Source organism: Panthera leo, chromosome C1, assembly GCF_018350215.1.
Source record: "Panthera leo isolate Ple1 chromosome C1, P.leo_Ple1_pat1.1, whole genome shotgun sequence".
NCBI classification, from domain to species: domain Eukaryota; kingdom Metazoa; phylum Chordata; class Mammalia; order Carnivora; family Felidae; genus Panthera; species Panthera leo.
Genome location: NC_056686.1, coordinates 30,760,806 through 30,784,659, shown reverse-complemented (window position 1 = coordinate 30,784,659; position 23,854 = coordinate 30,760,806).

Genomic DNA, 23,854 nt, shown 5'->3' with positions numbered 1-23,854 from the left:
CTTTGCTCTTTCCACTGATGAATTAGCCTCATCTCATGTCTTCAGTTATTACCTTCGTTTCAGTGTCTCTCTGGTGTGTCTGCCATCCTTTTATTTAGCTTTAGGTTCTTGAACATCTTGCTTCAAATGTTGCTAAATGACATTGGACGGTGTGTCAATAAACTGCCACAAGATGGCAGCCTTGCTAATTTTGGCTGCGCTGAATACAGTTTATCCAACTCCTTCAAGTTGGAGGGAGTAGGAATGACTTCTAAAGACTTTAATCTTATTTATTTAACTTTTGCCGAAAATCTGCTCAATAGCCAGTCTTTTAATCTATTGTTACTGGGTTTTTAAAAAAATTCTCAAAAGTTAAGTATAATCTGCCAATGAGAAAACGGAGTTGAAAATGGTTACTTGCCCAAAGTCGAGACCTAGATTTGCAACCAGTTTTCTGACTCCAAACGTAATTCTTTTTCCATTACGTAAGTGAATCTCAAGCTGCAACAGTATTATTTAAGGCTTTTTGTTTTTGTTTTTAATTACAAGTAACTGAAAACCAACGGGAGCCAGCTTAACAACACAATAAAGCATTTGGGAGTGCCTTGTAGAAGGCGAAAAGGAAATGATGCCCTGGCTTTAAAAGATACAATAGAGCCAGGAATTGGAAAGCCTTCAAGACTTAGAAGGAGAAGGACAGAAAAATGGGGGATGGGAAGAGAAAGGGAAAGCTGGGGTAGCCTAAGAGATTAAGCTCTGCCCCATTACCCATTCAACTAGACTGGTCCCATTTTAATGCATTTTACATATTGGGGCTCCCATGTCAGGTTCTATTTGAAAAATAAGGATTAGATACCTTAGAAAATACTTTTAAATCACTGGTGTAATAATATGAAGCCATTCCTATATTGTTGGACATTTAGGGCTGTTGGTTTTTTTCCTAATTTTTCACTCTAATAGGTAAAGTTGTGATGCCTGTTCTTTCATATTGTACTGGACAGTGCATGAAGTCATCTAGTACTTCATTTCTCCCGGCCCTTACAACTTCCCTTAAGGGAGGAAAGGAGTGACAATGTGGCCTTAGCCAATTCTAGCCTGTGCCCAAAGGCTGGTGCTACTTGGGCCTTCCCTGATTGTCAGCCGGTCCAACAATACTTAGTGTGCATCTAACTACATGTCAGGCACTCCTGGGCACTGTGGACACAATGGTGAATAAAATAGGCACAGTCTGTCTTCATGGAGCTGACAGTCTAGTAGGGAAGAGAGATGAAACAGACAGTCCACAATAATTACAAGAATCAGAAGCAAAGTGCTGCCTAAGGGAAGTTCAGATAGTTACGGAAATACACAACACAGTGAGCTGACCTAATCTGGGGTGATTAGGGCAGGCTGTCCTGAGGAAATGTTATTTAATCTGAGACTTGAAGGATGAGTAAGAGTTAGCCAAACAAAGAGAATGGAGAAGACTTGTTTGAGCAGACAGAAAACGTGAAAGGCCAAAGGTAAGAGAAGCCTGGCAGGTTCAAGGGATTGAGAAAAGATCAGTGTGAGTGGCTACAGAAAATAAAGGGAAGTGATATGAGATTGAGGTGAAAGAGATAGCAGAGTCCAGATCATGCAAGATCTTATGAGCTATTGTAAGGGTTTCATAATATACTCCCAAGAGCATAGGAGATCATCCAAAGCCTTTAAACTAAGTAAGTGCACGGTCCTATTTGTGTTTGAACAAGAACATGCTAGCCGTAGCATGGAGAGCCAAAGTGGATGCTAGGAGGCTAGTGGGATAGGGGTGGGGGACTGATGCAGAAGTCCTGGCAAGAGGATAATGATGGCTTAGACTATAGTGGCAGCAGTAGATGAAAAGAAATGGACAGATTTGAAAGTAAGTGATCTAAGAGGTGGAAATTACAGAAGCTACTGATTGATTGTCTATGGGGATGTGTGTAAGAGAAAATGAGTAGCCAAGTAGACTATCAGTTTTCTAGCTTGAGCAGTTGAATGGATGGTATTTCCTAGTAGAGACTGGGAACACTAGAGTAACAGTAAATTTGGTGGAGAAAGGTGATGAGTTCTTTTTAGGTTTGCTTAGTTTGAGGTATCTTAGATTTCCTGAATATGCAAGTAGGCATACAGAACTAGAGCTTAGAACAAGTCTGGCCAGAAGGTGTGGATTTAGGAGTCCTGAGATCAAAGGACAAGAAAAGGGTTAGCCAGAACTCCTGAAGAGCTACATTAATAGTAAGTTAGAAGAGAAGCCAGAAAAGGAGATTCAAAGGGAGCAACCTTGGGGCACTTGGCTGGCTCAGTTGGAGGAGTGTGAAATTCTTGATCTCAGGGTCATGAGTTCAAGCCCCATGTTGGGCATAGAGATGACTTAATAAATAAACAAACAAACAAACTTAAAAAACAACAACAACAAAAGGAGAAACCAGTGAGGTAGCAAAAAATGAGGAAAATACATGGTTCAAGAAAGCCAAGGTAAGATAATGTTTCAAAAAGGCAATGGATACCTGTACCTGATCAAATAAAAAGAAGATGGAAAAACATCCACTGGATTGAGAAATATGGTGGCCATCAGTGATATTATCAACAGCGATTTTGTGGAGTGGTAGTAGGCAGAGACTAGACAGGACTAAGATGAGAAGTGGAAGGTTAGAAAATGTAGACAGCAGTGTAGGTCACTCTTGAAAATTCTGCTCCGAAAGGAGACAGACAACAAGAGTTGGAGGGAGACATTCATTCACTTAGTTCTTCCAGCTAAAGTTTGGGGAGCATATTCAACTCTTCTTTTTCTCTTATGTCCTACTTCCAAAATATCAACAAAGCCTATTGGCTCTAATTTTAAAATATATTCTGAATCTCACCACTTAGCACTTTCTTCACTGCTTCGTATTCCAAACCACCATTAGCTCTTGCCTGAGCTATCTTAAGAGCCTCTTAATTTATCTCCTAATCGGTCTCTCCCTCACATCTCTTCCCTACATAGAAGATCTGGGAACTACAGAGGCAAGTTCTCTTTCCCCTACAAACATCGTAATACAATGGTTAGAAAGGCATAGGATAAACTCTATACTCATTCCCCTTCAAAAAGGGAGAGTGGAAGGTACGCAGCAGAACCAATATGAAATCCAACAAGCATATGTTGATTAGAGCTCAGTCCAATTGCCTGAGACTCATTCTTCACTGTGTTCACTGTGGTTTTTGGCTCCAGTATCTGGGCTCTTGGTTCCACCCTCTGAATCATCCTCCCTTTCTTGCAAGAAAATTGAGCTAGCAACAGCCCTTCCAGCCCTCTGCCATGAGTTCCAAAGCCAATGCCACATATTTTAGGCTTTTGTTATGGCAGCACCCATACCAAACTGTTTCATTATCTGTTGCTACATAGTGAGTCACCCCAAAACTTAGAAGCTATATAAACTTGAGTCCTTTCACAAGCAGATGCCAAGGATGGAGTCAGAAGTTCAAGGGGGCAATGTGTGTGAAAGATAAAGTTGAGAGGGAACAGAAGTAAACAGGGAGAATCTTAAGACCATGATGTGGGACTGACACCTGTAATAGGAAGATTGGGTAGAAAATGCTTCAAGAGTGCAGTGCAGCTCTGAGGAAGCCTTGGCCAGGCTAATTTCCCGTTAGAACCCCACATGAGGGAGAAATAGCCCAGCTCCAGTGTGCCCACTGGGCTTAGTCATCAGCTGAGACTAATCCAGGGGAAGTGTGCCTTGGCATGAATGCTGTGGCAAATTCGAACAGTACAGTTGGAAGATGTCAGCTCCCTACAGTCTTAACAGCAGTTTTTTGCTGACGGTAAATCTAAGAGGTCATGCACACAGTCTCCTCCTTGCTGACGTAGTCCAGCCCTTGCACTGCTCAGGATCCTGTCTTCCACACATCCTTGGAAAGCAGCTCCACCTCTATGGTTCTCCCAGGGCTTTCTTATTGAGGGAAAACTTAGAAGAGGGAGGTTGATGGGATGAACTATAGCCCCCATTGCTGCAGATGGTTGTCTTTTTAAAAATTAGTTTATAGGCTCTTACTGTATATTACAGGTATAATCTCTTTTCAGTTCCACGCGCTGCAAACATTTTTCCAATTCATCCTTTGCCTTTGCCGTCTTTTCCCTTATTAAAAAAGTGGATTTTTGCGAGGTCAAATAAACCTAATTTTTTCTTGATCTTCTGAGCTTTTCTCTTGTTTGCAAGGTCTTTCTAAATCTTAAAGTATATATTTAGATGCCAAAATATTATTTTAAAATTTTAATTTTTCTAAGTTTATTTATTTTTGAAGGGGGGGCAGGGGGGGCAGAGAGAGATCCTAAGCAGACTCCATGCCTCCAGCACAGAGGCCCACTTGGACCTGGATCTCAGGAACCATGAGATCATGACCTGAGCCAAAATCAAGAGTTGGACACCTAAACTACTGAGCCACCTAGGGGTCCCTAAAATTAAAAAAAAAAAAAAATTTAACCTTTATACTTAAAAAAAAAAAAATGTTTATTTATTTATTTTGAGAGAGAGAGAGAGAGAGAGAGAGAGCAAGCAGGGGAGGAGCAGAGAGAGAGGGAGAGAGGGAATCCCAAGCAGTCTCCTCCACTGTCAGCACAGAGCCCAAAGCCTGGCTTGAATTCACGAACTGTGAGATCATGACATCATGAGCCAAAATCAAGAGTCAGATGCTCAACCGACTGAGCTACCCGAGTGCCCCAACCTTCACATTTTAATGCATCCAGAATGTATTTCTGAATGTAGTGAATTTGGGAGTCCAATCTTATTTTCTTTCTGGTGGATGGCTAATTGTGCCAGGGCCATTTATCAAATAAACCATATCTTCCGCACTGAATTAAAACACAATTTTTGTCCTTCCTAAAATCTTCATGTACCCTGGGATCTATGTCCCAACTCAGTCTATTTTTATGCTAACATTTACTTTTTCATAATCGGTATTTTATTATTTTTTGGATGACCAGACACTGTGAACAATTTGTACATAACTCTAAGTATTGAAAATCTCTAAAACTTACATGGCTGTAATAATTTTCTGAAGAACTTGGCAATGATTTTCTAGCTTAAAAATTTGTAATCAATTTGTTCATATAAAGAGGATATTAAATACCAGTATCTTAAAATACTGATGAACTATTAGGTGTAAAACTCCACAGATTTATAGTCTTATTTTAAGCATACTGCCTACACCATAAAAATTTCAAATACTTCATAGCCTGTTAACAAAGAATTACAAAACTAGACTATGCCAGGCAAAAGACGTCACAGATGGCATGCAATTATGACAGAGAGATCCAAGACTAAGCAACTTTTTTTAAAAGGTTTGATTTAATAGATTTTATTTAGAAAACTTTACCCAATATTAGAGAGTATATATTTTCACCAAGCATTTCCATGGAGCTTTTGTAAATATTGTCCATATTCTAGACCAGGCTCTACCTTTGTTGAAACAAGTCTCAAATACCAAAGAATCAGTATCTTACTTACCCCATTGTGTGTCTTCCTCATAATTGGATGACAATAATAGTGACACCTTAAAATAGTCTGTATGTTTGGAAATATTAAAACATGCTGCTAAACTGATCAAAGAAGACAGCATATAGAAAATCAGAAAACAGGGTGCCTGGGTGGCTCAGTCAGCTAAGCGTCTGGCTCTTGATTTCAGCTCAGGTCATGATCTCATGGTTCGTGGGACTGAGCCCCACATCCTGCTTTGCACTGACAGCAAGGAGCCTGCTTGGGATTCTTTCCTTTCCTCTCTCTCTGCCCCTTCTCCACTCACGTGTGCACTCTCTCTCTCAAAATAAAGAAATAAACATTAAAAAAAAATCAGAAAATACTTAGAACTGAATGACTTAAAAAAAAATACAATATATTGAAATTTGTGGGATGTGCTTAACGCATAGCCTTGAGTGCTTATATTAGAAGATAAGCCACTATTGGGGTGCCTGAGTGGCTCAGTCGGTTCAGCGTTCGACTTCGGCTCAGGTCATGATCTCATGGTTAGTGAGTTTGAGCCCCACATTGGCTCTGTGCTGATAGCTCAGAGCCTGGAGGCTGCTTCTGTTTCTGTGTCTCCCTCACTCTCTGCCCCTCCCCCGCTCACGTTCTGTCTCTCCCTCTCCCTTTCTCAAAAATGAATAAACATTTAAAAAATTTAAAAAAATAAAAGAAGAAGAAAGCCAATACTTAAGGAGCTGAGTGATGGGGCACTTGACTGACAGTCCATATAGCATGTGACTCTTAATCTCAGGGTGATGAGTTCGAGCCCCATGTTGGGTGTAGAGATTGCTTAAAAATCCAATCTTTTAGGGGCACCTTGGTTGAGCATCTCAGCTCAGGTCTTGATCTTAGGGTCATGAGTTCAAGCCCTGTGTTGGGCTCTGTGCTGGGTATGAAGCCTACTTAAACACATGAATTAAATAAGTAAATAAACTAAATAATTAATATTTTAAAATCTTTTAAAACAATTTTTTAAGTAAAAAACTAAATGTTAAATTCAAGAAGTTAAAGAATAATAGAACTGATCCAAACAAATAGAAGTAATGACATATAAAAATAAGAGGAGAAACTAAATAAGCAGAAAGCAAATACAAGTGAGTAACAAAAGATTGACATAGCAAAGGGCGCCTGGGTGGCTCAGTCGGTTAAGCGGCCGACTTCGGCTCAGGTCACGATCTCGCAGTCTGTGAGTTCGAGCCCCACGTCGGGCTCTGTGCTGACAGCTCAGAGCCTGGAGCCTGTTTCGGATTCTATGTCTCCCTCTCTCTGACCCTCCCCCGTTCATGCTCTGTCTCTCTCTGTCTCAAAAATAAGTAAACGTTAAAAAAAATTAAAAAAAAAAAAAAAAGATTGACATAGCCAAAAGTTGATTCTTTCAGAAAAATCATAAAGTAAAACTCTGGTGAAATGATTAAGAAAAGGAACAAAAAAGTTTGAAGTAAAAAAGAAGACGCACTATAGATACAACAGAGACTGATGGTGTAACATATTGAAAGGCAATTGACCACAGCCCACCCTCTAGCCAACATAACTGACATCCACTGAATGTACAAAATACACTCACCCTCCTGCCCGGATGCCCAAGGTCTCATCACATTATGGCGTCAGCTCAAAGCACAGGACCTCATCATCTAAATGAGGTCTAGTTGTAGATGAGACTCTTCAGATGTGGCTACTTGGATGTGGTTCCTCTTGATCTGTGAAATGAAAAATCAAGTTGTCTGCATACATTGGTGTTATGGGGTTAGGATCATTGCAATAAACATTCCCGTTAAGAAGAGGTGGGGGAGGGGGGGTGGATCGGAGATACATAACAGTCAGTGTTTTGTAGCAATCCTGAAACCCCAGCGGTGAACATGTTTCTATTTCCTTGATTGTGACCCAGGCCTGCTCCCCGGGAATGATTCTCTGTGGCTGCCAGCTCTGCTTTGTGGGCTCGTGATTCTTCACTTTGAGTCATCCTTCCTTTCATAGGAAGTGGCTCACATTCCACTGGGTGATGCATGGAATCGTTGAATCATTATATTGTACACCTGAAATTAATATAACACTATATGTTAACTATACTGGAATTAAAAAATTTTTAAAGGAGGTGGCTCATATTTGCTGCCATGTGGCTTTAATGGCACGATTCTTGCCCGTAGAAAGTTGGGAGTTTCCAAGGCTCTTTTCATTTTGAACTGTCTTTTTCACTGGAAGCTGGTGGTGCTTCTACAATGCAGTTCTTTGAAATTGTTGTTTTCTGTGAGTTTTATTTGGGTTCTCAAAAGCCACACTTAAGGTTTCTTCAAGGGGCACCTGGGTGGCTCAGTCAGTTAAGCATCTTTTTTTAATGCTTATTTATTTTTGAGAAAGACAGAGACAGAATGTGAGTGGGTTAGGGGCAGAGAGAGACAGAGGCACAGAATCTGAAGCAGGCTCCAGGCTCCGAGCTGTCAGCACGGAGCCCGACGCGGGGCTCGAAACCAGGAGCTGTGAGATCATGATCTGAGCCAAAGTCGGCCGCTTAACCGACTGAGCCACCCAGGCACCCCTCAGTCGGTTAAGCATCTGACTCTTGGTTTTGGCTCAGGTCATGATCTCATGGTTTGTGAGTTCAAGCCCCAGGTCAGGCTCTGTGCTGACAGCATGGAGCCTGCTTGACATTCTCTCTCTCCCTTTCTCTCTGCCCCTCCCCAACTCACTCTCTCTGTCTCTCTCTCAAAAACAAATAACTTAAAAAAAAAAAAGATTTCTTCAAGAAAGAAAGCACCCTCTCTGCTTGGTCTGACATTCAGTATACTATAGGAAACACTCTTAAGATTCTTGAAAATTCTCTTGTCTAGGAAAAAAAAAGTAAGAGACATTTTAGCATTCTTAGAAGTCACTTCATTTACTTGAGAGGATCTATGAAACATGCATTTAAAGCTTTCTTGGGGCGCCTGGGTGGCTCAATTGGTTAAGCATAGGACTTCGGCTCAGGTCATGATCTCACCGCTCGTGGGTCTGAGCCCTGCTTCGGGCTCTATGCTGAGAGCTCAGAGCCTGGAGCCTGCTTTGGATTCTGTGTCTCCCTCTCTCTGCCCCTCTCCCACTTGTGTTCTGTCTCTCTCTTTCAAAAAATGAATAAACATTAAAAAAAAGAAGAGTATTCTTCCTTTGAGAAACTTTTTTTTTATTATTATTTTTTAATGTTTTAGTTTTGAGAGCACATGAATGGGGGAGGGGCAGAGAGAGAGGGGGACAGAGGATCCTAAGCAGGCTCTGTGCTGACAGCAGAGAGGGCTCAAACTGACCAACCATGAGGTAATGACCTGAGTTGAAATCAAGAGTCAGATGCTCTGGGTGCCTGGGTGACTCAGGTTGAGTGTCCAGCTTCGCCTCAAGTCATGATCTTGCAGTTCACGAGTTCGAGCCCCACATTGGGCTCTGTGCTAACAGCTCAGAGCCTGGAGCCTGCTTTGTATTCTGTGTTCCCCTCTCTCTGCCCCCTCCCCCACTTGTGCTCTGTCTCTCTCTCTCTTTCTCAAAAATAAATAAACATTTAAAAAAAGAGAGAGAGAGAGAGACGCTTAACTGACTGAGTCACCCTGGGGCCCCCCTTTGAGAAACTGTTGATGGCTAGAAAGAGTGTCCTGAGCCCTTCATATACCCTCTAAATTCTTCTAAGTTGAACAGTTTCCTTCTTAGCTTATCTCTGTCTTCCTGTACCTTATCATAGACAGCTAACAGGAACCAGTTGGTACTTTGAACATTCTGCCTAGAGATCTCCTTAGCCAAATTCACCCACTCATTAAGTATACTTTCTAGTTTGTATTTTACCACAGGTGACATTCTTCTGAATATTTTGCTACTGCATAACAGGAGTTGTCTTTCTCCAGACTCCAGTAACAATTTCCTTTCTTTAGATCTGCACAGTTTCCTTGAGGCCCTTCCAGCTTCCAACCACTACTGGTCCCAAGCCATTGCCATGTGGTTTAGGTTTTTGTCACAGCAGCATAACACTTCTGGTATCAATTTCTGCTTTAGTGATCTATTAATTCATAAACAAAACAAAACACCAAAACTTAGTAAATTAAAAAAATTTTTTGGACATTTGTTTATTTTTGAGAGACAGAGAGACAGAGCATGAGCAGGGGAGGGGCAGAGAGAGAGGGAGACACAGACCCCAAAGCAGGTTCCAGGCTCTAAGCTGTCAGCAGAGAGCCCGATGCGGGGCTCGAACCCATGAACCGTGAGATCATGACCTGAGCTGAAGTTGGACGCTCACCGACTGAGCCACCCAGGCGCCCCACTTAGTAAATTTAAAACAGTAATTTGGGGCACCTGGGGGGCTTAGTCGTTAAGCATCCCAACTCTTAATTTCGGCTCAGGTCATGATCTCACAGTTCATGTGCTCAAGCTGACAACACAGATCCTGCTTAGGAGTCTCTCTCTCTCTCTAAGTAAAAATAAATAAACGTAAAAAACCCCGATAATTTATTATCTCTTATGCTTTGGTGGGTTGACCGGGCTCAGTTGGGCAGTCCTCACTTGGGGTGTTTCATATGATTACTCTCAGATGGTAGCTGGAACTGGAGCCATTGGAAGGCTTCATTGGGCTGGATATCCAGGCTGACTCATTCACATAGCTGGACGGAGCTTAGTTGGGGATGTCAATCAGAGTACTTACAGGTAGCCTGTATACACAGGGCTTGGGATTCTTACACTATGATGTCTGGGTTCTGAGAGGGAGTATCTTAAGAAAAAACATTCTAATATACCAGATGAAAAGTACAGTGTTTCTTATGATCTAAGGAAGTCCCAGAACAATACTTCCTGGGAATTCTACTGATTAAGCAAGTCAGCATTCTGTTGATTAAGTGAGTCATTAAATCCAGTCCAGGCTTAAAGGGAGGGATAACATCAGAGAAAGAATTAATCATCTTCATCCCTGGAGACTATCTACAAAATCAATTTAGAGATTATTTGTGCGTTAAAAAAAAAGTTACCAAATTTACAATTAAAATTGTACTAAATGTATTTATTTTGGTAGGTTGGACATTTTAAGTCTTCCCTTCCAAGAATAGGAGATGCTTTTCTATTTGTCTAGATTTTATTTTATAACTCAGTTATATTTAATTGGTGAGAGGACCGTCCCTTTTGGAACAAGTACTGTGTATAGTTGGAACATTTACTAGAATTCCTATATGAGGCTGTATTGAATGGGTTTATGATTATTAATTATGTCCAAAACTTTTTAGAAATGATAGTATAAACCTATCAGAATCATTGCAAGAACAAATGCTTACATGAATGTAAATTATGGATGATGACTAAAGCAGTGGTTTCACGTCAGAAAAATCCAGTAATCACTGAAAATGATTTTCTGGATTTTCACTCATTCATAAGCTGATTGCACAAGGAACAGGCTCTTCTCCCTTACTGGGACTGCCTCCCTTCTTCCAACCCATAAAATTAAACTAAAGGCAGATTATTGATCTTAGGCAGGTACTCTGACAGTCTCTACCATGATCAATATAGCTTTTATTTAATGAATACCTACTCTGTGCTAGGTAATGGCTAAGTACTTTGAAGCTATTATCTCATTTAAAATTAAGTTAGATTGGGGCACCTGGGTAGCTCAGTCAGTTAAGCATCTGAATTCAGCTCAGGCCATGACCCGGTGACTCATGAGTTCCAGCCCTGCATCGGACTCTCTGCTGACAGCTGAGAGCTTGCTTTGGATTCTGTGTCTCCCTCTCTCTCTCTCTCTGCTCCTCTTCCACTCACGCTCTCTCTATGTCTCTCAAAAAATTGAGTAAACGTTAAAAAAATTTTTTTAAAGATTAAGTTAGACCAATAGGCCAATAGAACAAAACAGAGATCTCAGAGATAAACCCATGTGTAAATATGGGAATTTAATATATGATGAAAGTGTGGCACAAATCAGTGAGATGACTCTATCAGGGTCCAACCAAGAGACAGAAATCACGTAATAATTTGAACAGGAAACGTTTAGTATAAAGAACTATTAACTATAACGGGGTGAAGGTAACGGGAGATTGAATAATAAGAAATAAAGAGAGCTCTAAACGATCTCAGGTGCAAGGAGCAGCTATTATCTCTAGGGCAAGAGAGAATGCCTAAAGAAGAGTCTTCCTTACCCTCCAGCCTAAGACCCAGACTGGGTTAAGGAGGGAGTGGCCTCTTCACTGGCTGGTGGAGAAGTTGGTAAGGTGCCACACCAGTGAAATTTGCTGCGAATCTACCCAAGAGGTTGCCGGGGGAAGCTGTTAGATACTAGACCCTGCACACTGTAGGAACACGTCGTGCAAATCCAGCACCACAGAAACTGCATACTGCAAACCTCCTGTCAAGAGGATGAACCAGGAAGAGGAAAAACTCCTTGTCCTCCAATGCCCCTCCAGTACCCTCTACTGACAAAGCTTAGCATTATGCCAGATGGCAATAGAGGAATATTTAAAGGCATCATCTTAATTTTAGCTGAGCAGGCAATGGAGGATATGTTTGGGACTGTGAGGCAATACATCAAAACTGGCTCAAAGACTAATTGGATTGTTTAGTAGATAGTGTTTGATAAATTGTCTCATTATACAGAGAAAGTAATACTATATCCCTATCTAATACTACATGTAAAGGCGAGCTCCCAACGGGTTAAAGACCTAAACGTAAAAGGTAAAATTATGAATTTAATAGGAAAAAAAGTAGAATGATATTTTTGTAACCGAGGGGCAGGGAGAAAAATTTTTTAACTCCAAAAAATGTAACTTTCATGGATTTGATTATATTAAAACCAAGACCTTTGGTTCAGCGGAGGACTGTGTAGGCAAAGTTAAAAGACATGACAGAATAAGAAAAGATACTTTCAATGTCTAATGCCAATAAGAGATTATTATTTGGAGCAGAGTTTGGCAGAGCCTTTCCATAAACAACGAAACATTGACTATCTTAGGCTGGTTTTGTGATCCAGTTGTTCTCTGACACAACTATTCAACTCTGCTGTTGTCGCTGGAAAGCGGCCACAGGCAGAAAGTGAATGGGTGTGACCATGTTCTAATAAAATTTTATTTACCAAAACTGGAAGTGGGCCACATTGGGTCTGTGAGCCATAGTTTGCTGATCCCTGATCTAGAAAAGACAAGGAACTCCTGCACATCAACAGGAAAAATACAGCACCTCCAATTTTAAAAATAGAAGGGTGGGGGGCGCCTGGGTGGCTCAGTTGGTTAAGCATCCGACTTTGGTTCAGGTCATGATCTCATGGTTTGTGGGTTTGAGCCCCGCATCGGGCTGTGTACTGACAGCTCAGAGCCTGAAGCCTGTTTCGGACTCTGTGTCTCCCTCTCTCTCTCTCTCTCTCTCTCTGCCCGCCCCCCCCCCCCCCCCCGTGTCTTTCTATTTCTCTGAAAAAAAAAAACATTAAAAATAATTTAAAAATAGAAAGGGGTATGAGTAGGCAATACACAAAAGAGGAAACTGAGAAGGGTAATAAGCATATGAAGAGACATTTCAACTGAATTATAATCAGAGAAATATAAATTAACAATGAGATATTTCCTGGGGCGCATGGGTGGCTCAGTGGGTTAAGTGTCCGACTCTTGATTTCAGCTCAGGTCATGATCTCCAGGTTCGTGAGAATGAGCCCCGAGTCAGGCTCTGTTCTAACAGGGCAGAGCCTGCTTGGGATTCTGTCTCTCACTCTGTCTCTGCCCCCCTTCCATCCACGCTTGCTCTCTCTGTCTCAAAATAAATTGAAAAAAACCAAACAAACGAGATATTGCTTTAAAGATTTTGAGATAGCAAAAATTAGGGAGATAATGGTGGGCTTTGTTGAGCGATAGGAACTCTTCATGGTGGGAATAAAGACAGGTGCAACTTTTTTAGAGTGTAGTATGGTGACACATAGTTCAATAGTGTATGTGTATACCTAATAACCCAGCAAATCTGCTCCGAAGTCTATATCTCAGTGAAATTCCCACACAAATCCATAAGGGATCATGAACCACAGTGTTCATTGCAGCATTATTTGTGGTGCAGAGAAGTGGAGACAATCTGAATTTCTGTCATCTGGAGAGTAAATACATAAAATGCAGTGAATGTGCACCAAAAAGTACCATATAGCAGTAGGGAGCAATGGATTAGATAGATGTACAGGGCTGGTTTTAGTAAGTCAGAATAAGTTATAAACACAGACCACTTATGCAAATGTAAAATATATGGGCAGAAAAAAATATCTATTTTGCAAGAACACAAGGATGTGTATTAAATACATTACAGTGGTTGTCTGGAGTAGGAAAGGAAATGGGTTATGGAATGAAAGGGAATATAAATATATATGAGGAACACTGCATGGACCAATGATGATAATGTGCCATGAAATGAGGAAAATGATTAACTGCAGCTGAAGTTAAAATAAAAATAACAGGGGTGCCTGGGTGGCTCTGTCAGTGGAGTGCCTGACTCCTGATTTTGGCTCAGGTCATGATCCCAGGGTTGTGGGAACCAGCCCCAGATTCATTCTCTCTCTGTCTGTCTCTCTCTCTCTCTCTCTCTCTCTCTCTCTCTGTCTCTCTCTCTCCCTCTCTGTCTCTCTCCCTTGGCCCCTTCCCTCACTCGCGTGCACTGTCCCTCTCTAAAATAAAATAAAATAAATTTAAAAGAATGGAAATGTGTTGTAAAAATAAATAAAAATAAAAACAGATAAAAAGCCAGAGGGTATCAGTTTTTCTTTTGAAGGCGTAAAGGAGGCAACTCCTTCCATAGGAAGATGAGCCTCATAAGAGCTGTGAGCTCCACATTCAATTCTTTTTGCTTGGGATTACCCATCCACACAGACTAGCATGTCAAAGAGTGTTTGGGGCAGCCTCTGAGTCAACAGGAAAAGCATCTGAACAAGACTGAGCAATGTCTGTTCGAGATTACCCCAGGTTTGAATCTGTGTATTCGAAATTCTGAATGTCTGGATGACCATGAAATAAGTGTAGGTTATATCTGAATCTTGCCTACCCATGCATAGTATCCAATATTCATAGTATAATTCCATTTTCATTAAAAAGTACCACTATAGGGGTTCCTGGTTGGCTCAGTCAGTAGAGCATGCAACTCCTGATCTCGGGGTCGTAAGGTTTAGCCCCACATTGGGTGTAGAGGTTACTTAAAAAAATAAAATATTTAAAAAATTTTTTTTTAATGTTTATTTTTGAGACAGAGAGAGAGACAGCATGAGCAGGGAAGGGGCAGAGAGAGAGGGAGACACAGAATGTGAAGCAGGCTCCAGGCTCTGAGCTGTCAGCACAGAGCCCGACGCGGGGCTTGAACTCACGAACTGTGAGATCATGACCCAAGCCGAAGTCGGACGCTTAACCAACTGAGCCACCCAGGTGCCCCAATAAAATATTTTTAAAAAGTACCATTGGGGTGCCTAGGTGACTCCAATGGTTAAACGTCCAACTCTTCATTTTGGCTCAGGTCATGATCTCACAGTTAGTGAGTTCGAGCCCCAAGTCAGTATCTGTACTGACAGCACAGAGCCTGCTTGGGATTCTCTCTCTCTCCTTCTCTCTCTCTGCCCCTCCCCGACTCATGCTCATGTGCACATGATCTCTCTCTCTTCTCAAAATAAATAAAAAAACTAAAAAAATTTTTTGTTTTAATTTTTTAATGTTTATTTATATTAGAGAGAGAGAGCCAGAGCGTGAGCAGCGGAGGGGGGAAGGGGGGGGCGCGCAGAGAGAGAGATGGAGACAGAATATGAAGCAGGCTCCAGGCTTTGAGCTGTCAGCACAGAGCCCGATGAGGGGCTTGAACCCATGAGCCGTGAGTTCATGACCTGAGCTGATGTCTGACATTTAACTGACTGAGCCACCCAGGCACCCCCCAAAAAAATTTTTAAGTACCATTATATATTAATACATATATGCATACAAAAAAAGTTAGAGTACTTTGCTCTGAGCCATTGACAGAGGTGCCCATGGTGTGGGTGTGTCAGAAATCGGTCAACAATTCAACAAATCTCTTTATTGTTCCTTGTGGGCACTCATTAGCTTACATTCTCAGCCACCCTTGCAGATAGGAATTGCCTTGTGCCTGGGATCTGGCCAATAGAATTGACAATTCTCCATACTCTTTCTCTTTCTGTGGCTGCTTTGGAAGGTCTGTGTTCAATATGGAGGCACGAGACGAAAGGAGCCTGGGCGCCTGAATCATTGTTTAGAAGAGAACAGTTAAGTGATCAATGATGAAATCCTATTTTGGATTTCAGAAGGAAAAAATAAACTTTTGTTTTATTATGCATCCAAGATGTCAGGATTTGTTAAACTGCTAGCATACATTTACTCATACAGTAGGATTTTGGAGACTAACTTTCTACAATATACACTTAGTTATTGTTTGCATTTTGTAGAACGTTCTCTCTTTTTAAAAATTTTCTTTCTTCTTTTTAGCCAGCAAAAATGGGTTTATTTATTACAAACATTTTCTTTTTTAATGTTTATTTTTGAGAGAGAGAGATAGAGGGGGGTGGGCAGAGAGAGAGGGAGACAGAGGATCCTAAGGGGGCTCTGCCCTGACAGCAGAGAGCCCAATGTGGGACTGGAACTCACAAACCATGAGGATCATGACCTGAGCTGAAGTCGGATGCTTAACTGACTGAGTCGCCCAGGCGCCCCAACAAAAACGGGTTTATTTGGGAATAGCAGAAAATTGCAATCCGGGATAACCAAGCTATGGCAAAAATCATAGGCAATTTCTTTCTTGCATTTGTAATTAGCCTATTATACAATATAGGTTTTAAAAAATTAAATCATAGGTAACTTCTCATACTGCATTTATAATTAGCTGTCTATGCAATACAGATTTTTAAAATTAATGTTTCATAATTTATAATCAACTTTTTCTCCTTCTCCTCTGAGTAATTCCTTCTTAACGTTTTTGTAGAAAATGCAAAGTTGGATGGTGTTACCAAATGGCTGATTGTCCAAGATGTAGAAGTATAGGAGTCAGCTTGTTATCCTTTTTGGTTTTCTTCATTGAGATGCAATTCACATACTGTAACATTCATCCTTCTAAGCATACAAAATTCAGTAGTTTTTCACATATTTATCAGGCCTTGCAACCATCACCACTAATTCCAGAACATTGCCATCACCTCAAAAGAAGCTTCATACCCTTTAGCAGTCATTCCCCATGTCCTCCACCCAGCATCTGACAACCACTGATGGACTTTTTGTCTCTATGAATTTTCCCGTTCTGTGCATTTCATAGAAATGGGATCTACAGTCGGTGGCCTTTTGTGTCTGGCTTCTTTCACTAAGTACAATGTTTTCAAGGTTTACCCATGTTGCACCATATATGGCTACTTCATTCATTTTGTGCGTGAACACTGTTTCATTTATGGATAGACCACATTTCGTTTATCTATGCCTCAGCTGATGGACATTTGAGTAATTTCCACTTTCTGACTATCAGGAATAGTGCTGCTATGAGCGTTTGTGTACAAACTATTTTCCATAGTAGCTGTATCATTTTGTATTCCCACCAACAGTGTATCAGGGTTCCTATTTCTCAACATTCTAACCCTTGTTATCGTCTGTCTTTTTGATTATGGCAGTCGTAGCGGGCATGAAGTGGTATTTCATTGGGATTTCAGTCTGCATTTCCTGGCTGATTGATATTATTTCTATTTTAATGTTTGTGTGTGTGTGTTGATGGTGGTGATGTGATAATTACTTTCCTGTAGCGATAAGGTATTTGTGGGTTACATATTGAAGAAAACATAAAATAAAGAAAGAGTTGGTTGGTTTGGTGTGGAAAGGAAGGAAGGAAGGAAGGAAGGAAGGAAGGAAGGAGAAAAGAGAGGAAAGAGGAAGCAAGCAAGCAAGCAAGAGTTGGTTCTATTCTCTCACATGTTTTTCATTCATCTGTTCTCCCCTACAACAAAAAGACACACAATCAATTCATTTTAACCTTTTCATGTAGCAAGGTTGCTAGGTTGGGCCCAGTTTTTGACTCAGTGCTTCTCATGTATGAGATTCATTAATACCCTTCTCTCCACCTCCACGTATCTATTTAAAGCTTAGTCGACTCAGGCTGCCTTAACAAAATACCATAGACTGAATGGCTTGAAAAACAGAAATTAATTTTCTCACAGTTCTGGAGGCTGAAAAGTCTAAGTTGAAGGTGCCAACTGATTCAGTTTCTGCTGAGATTCTCTTCCTGGCTTGCAGACAGCCACCTTCTTGCTCTGTCCTCACATGGCCTTTCCTCAGTGGATGCTCTTGGAGAGAGGAAGAGAGAGACAGAAAGACAATGTAAGTTCTCTGCTATCTCTTCTTATAAGAACACTAATCCTAACATCAGAAAAACCCATGCTCCTGACCTTATTTAACCTTAATTACTAAAGGCTCTATCTCCAAATACATACAGCCACATGGAGTGGGGGGTGGGGGGGGGTGGGGGGGGGTTAGGGCTTCAACATATGAATTTGGGGGGTGGGAGTACACAAACATTCAATGTATCCACTGATTTCTTAGGAACTCCCTGAGAAACAAAGTGTTGATTTCTATCCACTATTTTATTCAGACACATACAAACCCATCTGATGGATTTGCAGACAAGCTCAACTGTGCACTCGAGGAAAAATTCGAGAAGGGGGCTGCATGAGGCTGGCACAAAGAGCCAGTCCAGCAACAGGGACCATGAGAGGGGAGTACCAGGTCACTACACTGTACAACACCAAGGGTACCATTCGTTGTTTAATCTATGTGAATGGCACTTCGTGGTGTTATTTGGAGTGCAAAACCTATACGCTGGTTCTGAATACAATGTATTCTAGTAACTAGTAACTAGTAGTACCCTTCCTGACACATTCCCATCCAGACATTATGGAGGTATCACTGGGGAGAAGAGTGCTCTATGCATGTGTTGAAAAAGCTGGATCACTAAATATCATCTCATTTGGGCGTTCTCTTTCCTATCTATGGTACTCTTCTGAGTTTACTGTCCTTTTGCTACAGGCCCCTCCTACTTGAGCTTAATGCTAAGAGATCAACTACTAATTAAAATCCTTTGTCTACAAGCAACAGAGACCAACTCTGGCTAACTTCAAGGGAAACATAAAGGAATTTATTGAAAGAAAATGTGAAAATTCACGAAATCAAAAGACAATCTGAGCAACCAAGGATCAAGATATTCAGAAATCAGGGCAGTGCTGGATATGTAGGTAATAGAAAGCCTATTCAGGATGCCGCCCCAGAATCAATCAGCTCCAGGAGTTTTCTGTCCTCCTGTCTCCCACTAAAATATTTTTCCAGTGTCCTATTGGGATTTGATGCCATCGTCTGACGAGGGAAGGGCAGAGACCCATGACTGACAGCCCACCAAGCCAGCGAGTAGTGGGGGAGGAGACACTCTCCAAAAGAAGGAGCTAGAATGCTGATAGAGAAAAACAACAGATGTCCTTGCATTCCAACCACGGGTTGCCAAGCAACGTCCTCCCACTTTTTTTCATACCATACACAATTTTTTAAATGCCTCTGCCTAACATAATATAATTATCTCACATGCAAGCAAAAAAATACATTCAACTCCTTCCAAAAGGATACAACTCGTGTCCAGTTATGGCATCCATTCCTTCCCAGGTTTCATCAAGGTCCCCCTCCATACTTTGCAACTTGTGGACAAAACGACAAGTTTAACCTTTGCCAACCAACACAGTACACAATTCTAGAGGAAGGCAATAGGGAGGAGAAGGATAACTACTTTTAAATATATCTGACTTTCAGTGCACCTGGGTGGCTCAGTCGGTGAAACATCTGACTTCAGCTCAGGCGGTGATCTCACGGTTCGTGAATTCAGGCCCCACGTCGGGCTCTGGGCTGACAGCTCAGAGCCTGGAGCCTGCTTCGGATTCTGTGTCTCCCTCTCTCTCTGAGCCCTCCTCTGCCCCTCCTCTACTCGTGCTTTTTGTCTCTCTGTCTCTCTTAAAAATGAATATCTATCTATCTATCTATCTATCTATCTATCTATCTATCTGACTTTCTGTATGTAAGTCAGAGAAGGAAAACCCAGTCTTCCTCCTGTGTTTCCCCTTTACTCTCACATGACTACTGCACTCACAGTGCTTCTGACACCAGATGTGGGGGTTTCTCTGTGATGCTAGCTAAACGTCCTACAATTTAACTCAATTCTGATGCTATCTATCTGGAAATAGTGTCAGATCCCACAAGTTAAGGACCCTGTCCTACAAGACTGCCCCCACCCGTACCTCAGATGCCAACTGCAAACCCAAATTGTTGCCTGCATTTCTGACCAACTGGCTGTAAATCAGAGGTTCCCATGACACCCTCCTCAAGTTCTTAATGTGTTAGAGCAACTCACAGCACTCAAGAAAACCATTTACTTACTGCTTAATAGTTTATTATAAAAGATATGGTAAAGGACACAGATGAACATCCAGATGGAAGAGATATGTGGGACAAGGTGTGTGGGAAGGAGTACAGAGCTTCCATGCCTTCTCTGGGCACACCATTCTCCCTACACCTCTACCTGTTCACCAACCGGGAAGCTCTCCTAACCTTACACTATTGGGATTTTTGTGGAGGCTTCCTCACATGGGCATGACCAATTATTAGCTCCATTCCTAGCCCCTCTCTCCTCTTGGTGAAAATTCCAAGCATCTAATCATCGCTTGGTTTTTCCAATGACCAGCTGCCAACCAGGAGCCCACTAGAGTCACCTCATCAGAACAAAAGCCACTGCTACTGCCCAGGAAATTCTAGGGATTTGGGGACTTTGTGCCAGGGCTTGGGTTAAAGACAAAATACTAGAACAAAAGATGTTCCTAGTGTTCTTATTACTGAAGAAATTAGGAGGGTTTTAGGAGCTGTGTGCTGGGAACCAGGGGTGTGTGTATGTGTGTGTATGTGTGTGTGTGTGTGTGTGTGTATATATATATATATATATATATATGTATGTATATGTGTATACACATACACATATGTATACACATACACATACACATATGAGGCAACAGTCCTCACTTATGGAACTGATTATAGTATTTATGGCTCCTCCCCTACCTGTCCACATTCTCTTGTCATTGGCCAGCACCTCAGTTGGTCTAGTGCTTTGCCAAGTGGGTTGTAATAGCCAGCCTTCAAGGTAGCACCCAATAATTCTCAACTCCTGGTGATCATGCCTTTGTATAGTCCCCTGCCACATTGAATAGATCCTAGAATAGTTTAGATTACTGAGATTAATTCTTCTCCTGGGTAGCTACATCAACCACTCTCATGCTTACTACTCTGGTTTTCAGCTCTCTCTCCACTTTGGACCCTGGAGATTTCTCTTTCATCTTACCAATTCAGTTATGCATTTCTTTTTTTTTCTTTTTAATTAAAAAAATTTTTTTAACGTTTTTATTCATTTTTAAGAGACAGAGAGAGACAGAGCACAAGCATTGGAAGGGCAGAGAGAGGGGGAGACACAGAATCCGAAGCAGTCTCTAGGTTCTGAGCCATCAGCACAGAGCCCAACGCGGGACTCAAACCCACGAACCGCGAGATCATGACCCGAACTGAAGTTGAATGCTTAACCTACTGAGCCAGCCAGGCTCCTCAGTTATGTGTTTCTTTAAATGTTAGTCAGCATTTCTAAGTGTTTATTATATGAACGTGTTCAGTTTTTCTAATGTTTCAGATAGCTGAGGTTGGAAGTCCCTGTGTGTTTACTTTTCTATCCCCCACCCCCCCACTGGACTGCAAGCTCCATTGGGACAGGGAGGATGTTTTGTTTAGAATTACGTTCCCACAATCTAGCACTGTGCCTAGTATATAATAGACATTCATTACATGTTTGTTAAATGAATGAATGCAAGCAGGGAAGGAACAGATGCCATAACTGGACATGGGCTGTCTCCCTTTGGAAAGAGTTGAGTGTGCTTTTTGTTTGCATGTGAGATTATTTAATTAATTAACTAATCAATTAATTACTGAGAAGTCACACAGAAGACTTTCCTCCTTTAACAAGATTCTCTTTCAGAATTGTCTGTTGCTGATAATTAGACCTTGGGACTTGCCTTTCAGATTATCAGTGTTTGGCCTGCAAACACGGTGGTCATTTGAGTTTTACTTCTTATATTTATTTTTTTTTTAAACCTTGAAATTCTCTAGTGGAACTGGAATTTGGTTATGCTGAGCCAGTCATAACACTGACAGACATGGACTTCTCCATGTCAGGCTAAAAGAGACAGCATTAATTTACATAAATACAAATCTTGCATTGGTATTTATAGAGTTGTTCTTTAATGGATGGATATTTCAGGATTGAACATTTGCATTGTTTAGGGGTGCCTGCATGGCTCAGTCGGTTGAGCGTCCGACTTCGGCTTGGGTCATGATCTCACAGTCTGTGAGTTCGAGCCCCGCGTCGGGCTCTGTGCTGACAGCTCAGAGCCCGGAGCCTGTTTCGGATTCTGTGTCTCCCTCTCTCTCTGACCCTCCCCGTTCATGCTCTGTCTCTCTCTGTCTCAAAAATAAATAAACGTTAAAAAAAATAAAAAAAAATAAAAAGAAAATGTGCATTGTTTAGAATAGGTGCCCCCTAGTCTGTGAAGTTTGACTTGGTCAATTTCATGATCCAAAGAGAATTCTTGATTCTTTTTTTCTAATCCTGCACCTGCCCGCATCTTTCCCTTTTCTGAAGTTTTATCTAGTATTCAGGCCAAAACCTTAAGAAACAACTGTGTATCCTCTTTTTTCTTCCCGTACTCCAGGCGTCACCCCACATCCAGTTCATTAGCAGTCTTGTTGACTCTCCTTTCGAAAGATTTTGAGAACCCAACCCTGTCTCTGAAGTCCAACCCACCAAGTCTAAACTCCCATCATCGGTTACCTCGCTTACTGTGACGGTCCCCTAACTCATCCGCCTGCTTTCTCTCTTATCCGCACTATCAGTTCTCCACTCAACAGCCACAGGGAACTCTTCCAAAATATAAATCAGATCCCATCAGGTATATAGTCATGGGCCACTGTAAAAGGCACCTGGAAAACAGCCTCCTGTGTCATCCCTGGCCACACTGTAGGGAAGCCAGGGCCATTTCATAAAAATGATGTATGTTCCATTCCCAGCAAATTTAAAAAAAAAAAAAAAAAAAGAGGGAGGTGTTGCTGCTATGGGAAATTATAAATAGCAGAGTTTGGCCTAATCATCTTGGCTTTTCTCCACACTTCATTGGACAGCCAGTGCAAATAACCTCTGAGCAATCAGCATGAGAATGTTGGAAAAGTAGTCATAATAACCTGATATTTTCTGGATAGGTTTCTCCTATGCTACTTGCTTCTCTCATTACAAAGTTGACCTTTGATGAGCTAGTGAAAGGCTGGTTCATATGATGACCCAGAGTTGCTGCTCTGATGTTATGCCATCACTCAGCAGGAATGAATATCGGGGATTTTCATCCTTTTCCATGATGCCTTCCAGAAGGACCAATGGCCAGAAATCCAATAGGCAGAAAAAGGTTTTCTAAATCTCAGGCAGAGAGACATGTTTACCATGAAGCTAATAAAGCTTAAGATTTAAGACTTCTTCCTTGCATGACACCCTTCTAAGGGCCTAATTTTATATTCATATTTATGTATTCCTTTTCTTAAAAAGAACCCCACCTGTTTGCAATCAAGTTTACAACCCCTCCTCCCAGGTTTTGTGACAACTACCAGAAAAAGGAGATTTAGGGTGTTGATAACATGAAGAGCTAGGGGGAAAGAGGAGCAGATGCTGTGTCCCTGGGACCCTCTGTTTTGGTGACCCCCTGAGAAACCTTCTGTCCTACCCATTCCAAGTCACTCAACATCTATACCCTTAACTCCGCAATCATTGCTTCTTGCCCTTCCAAAGAATCCTGGCAAATTGCCAGCTGTGTGGACCCCCGCAAGATCCCACTTAAAAAGATGATCTTAAATATCTTAGTTATGGAACCATATATCATCTTGATCATCTCTTTTCCATAGAATAGCAAGAGACCAGTTTGTAGTAGGTATTTCCTCTTGGCACATCTGTCTACCATCTAACATAAGAGCTGAGATTCACTGAAGTCCTGTCAGGATGGATTTGAACTTCTTGGAACACAGTAGACTCTCTGGCTTATTAAATAAACTGAACTAAAAATGAGACCCTTTGCTTTGATCTCTGCCCCCAAATCACACTCTAGATTTGCACTGACTTAGGTAGCCCCATTTTTAGGCAAAATTGCACAAAGTAACTGAACAAGTGTTCGCCCTTCCCAGGTGTTGCACCCTTCTTCTTCATCATTTACAGAGTAGGACATTGAAGTCTTACTGAGTTACATCTTTAATACTATTTTGTAGGGGCACCTGGGTGGCTCAGTAGGTTAAGCA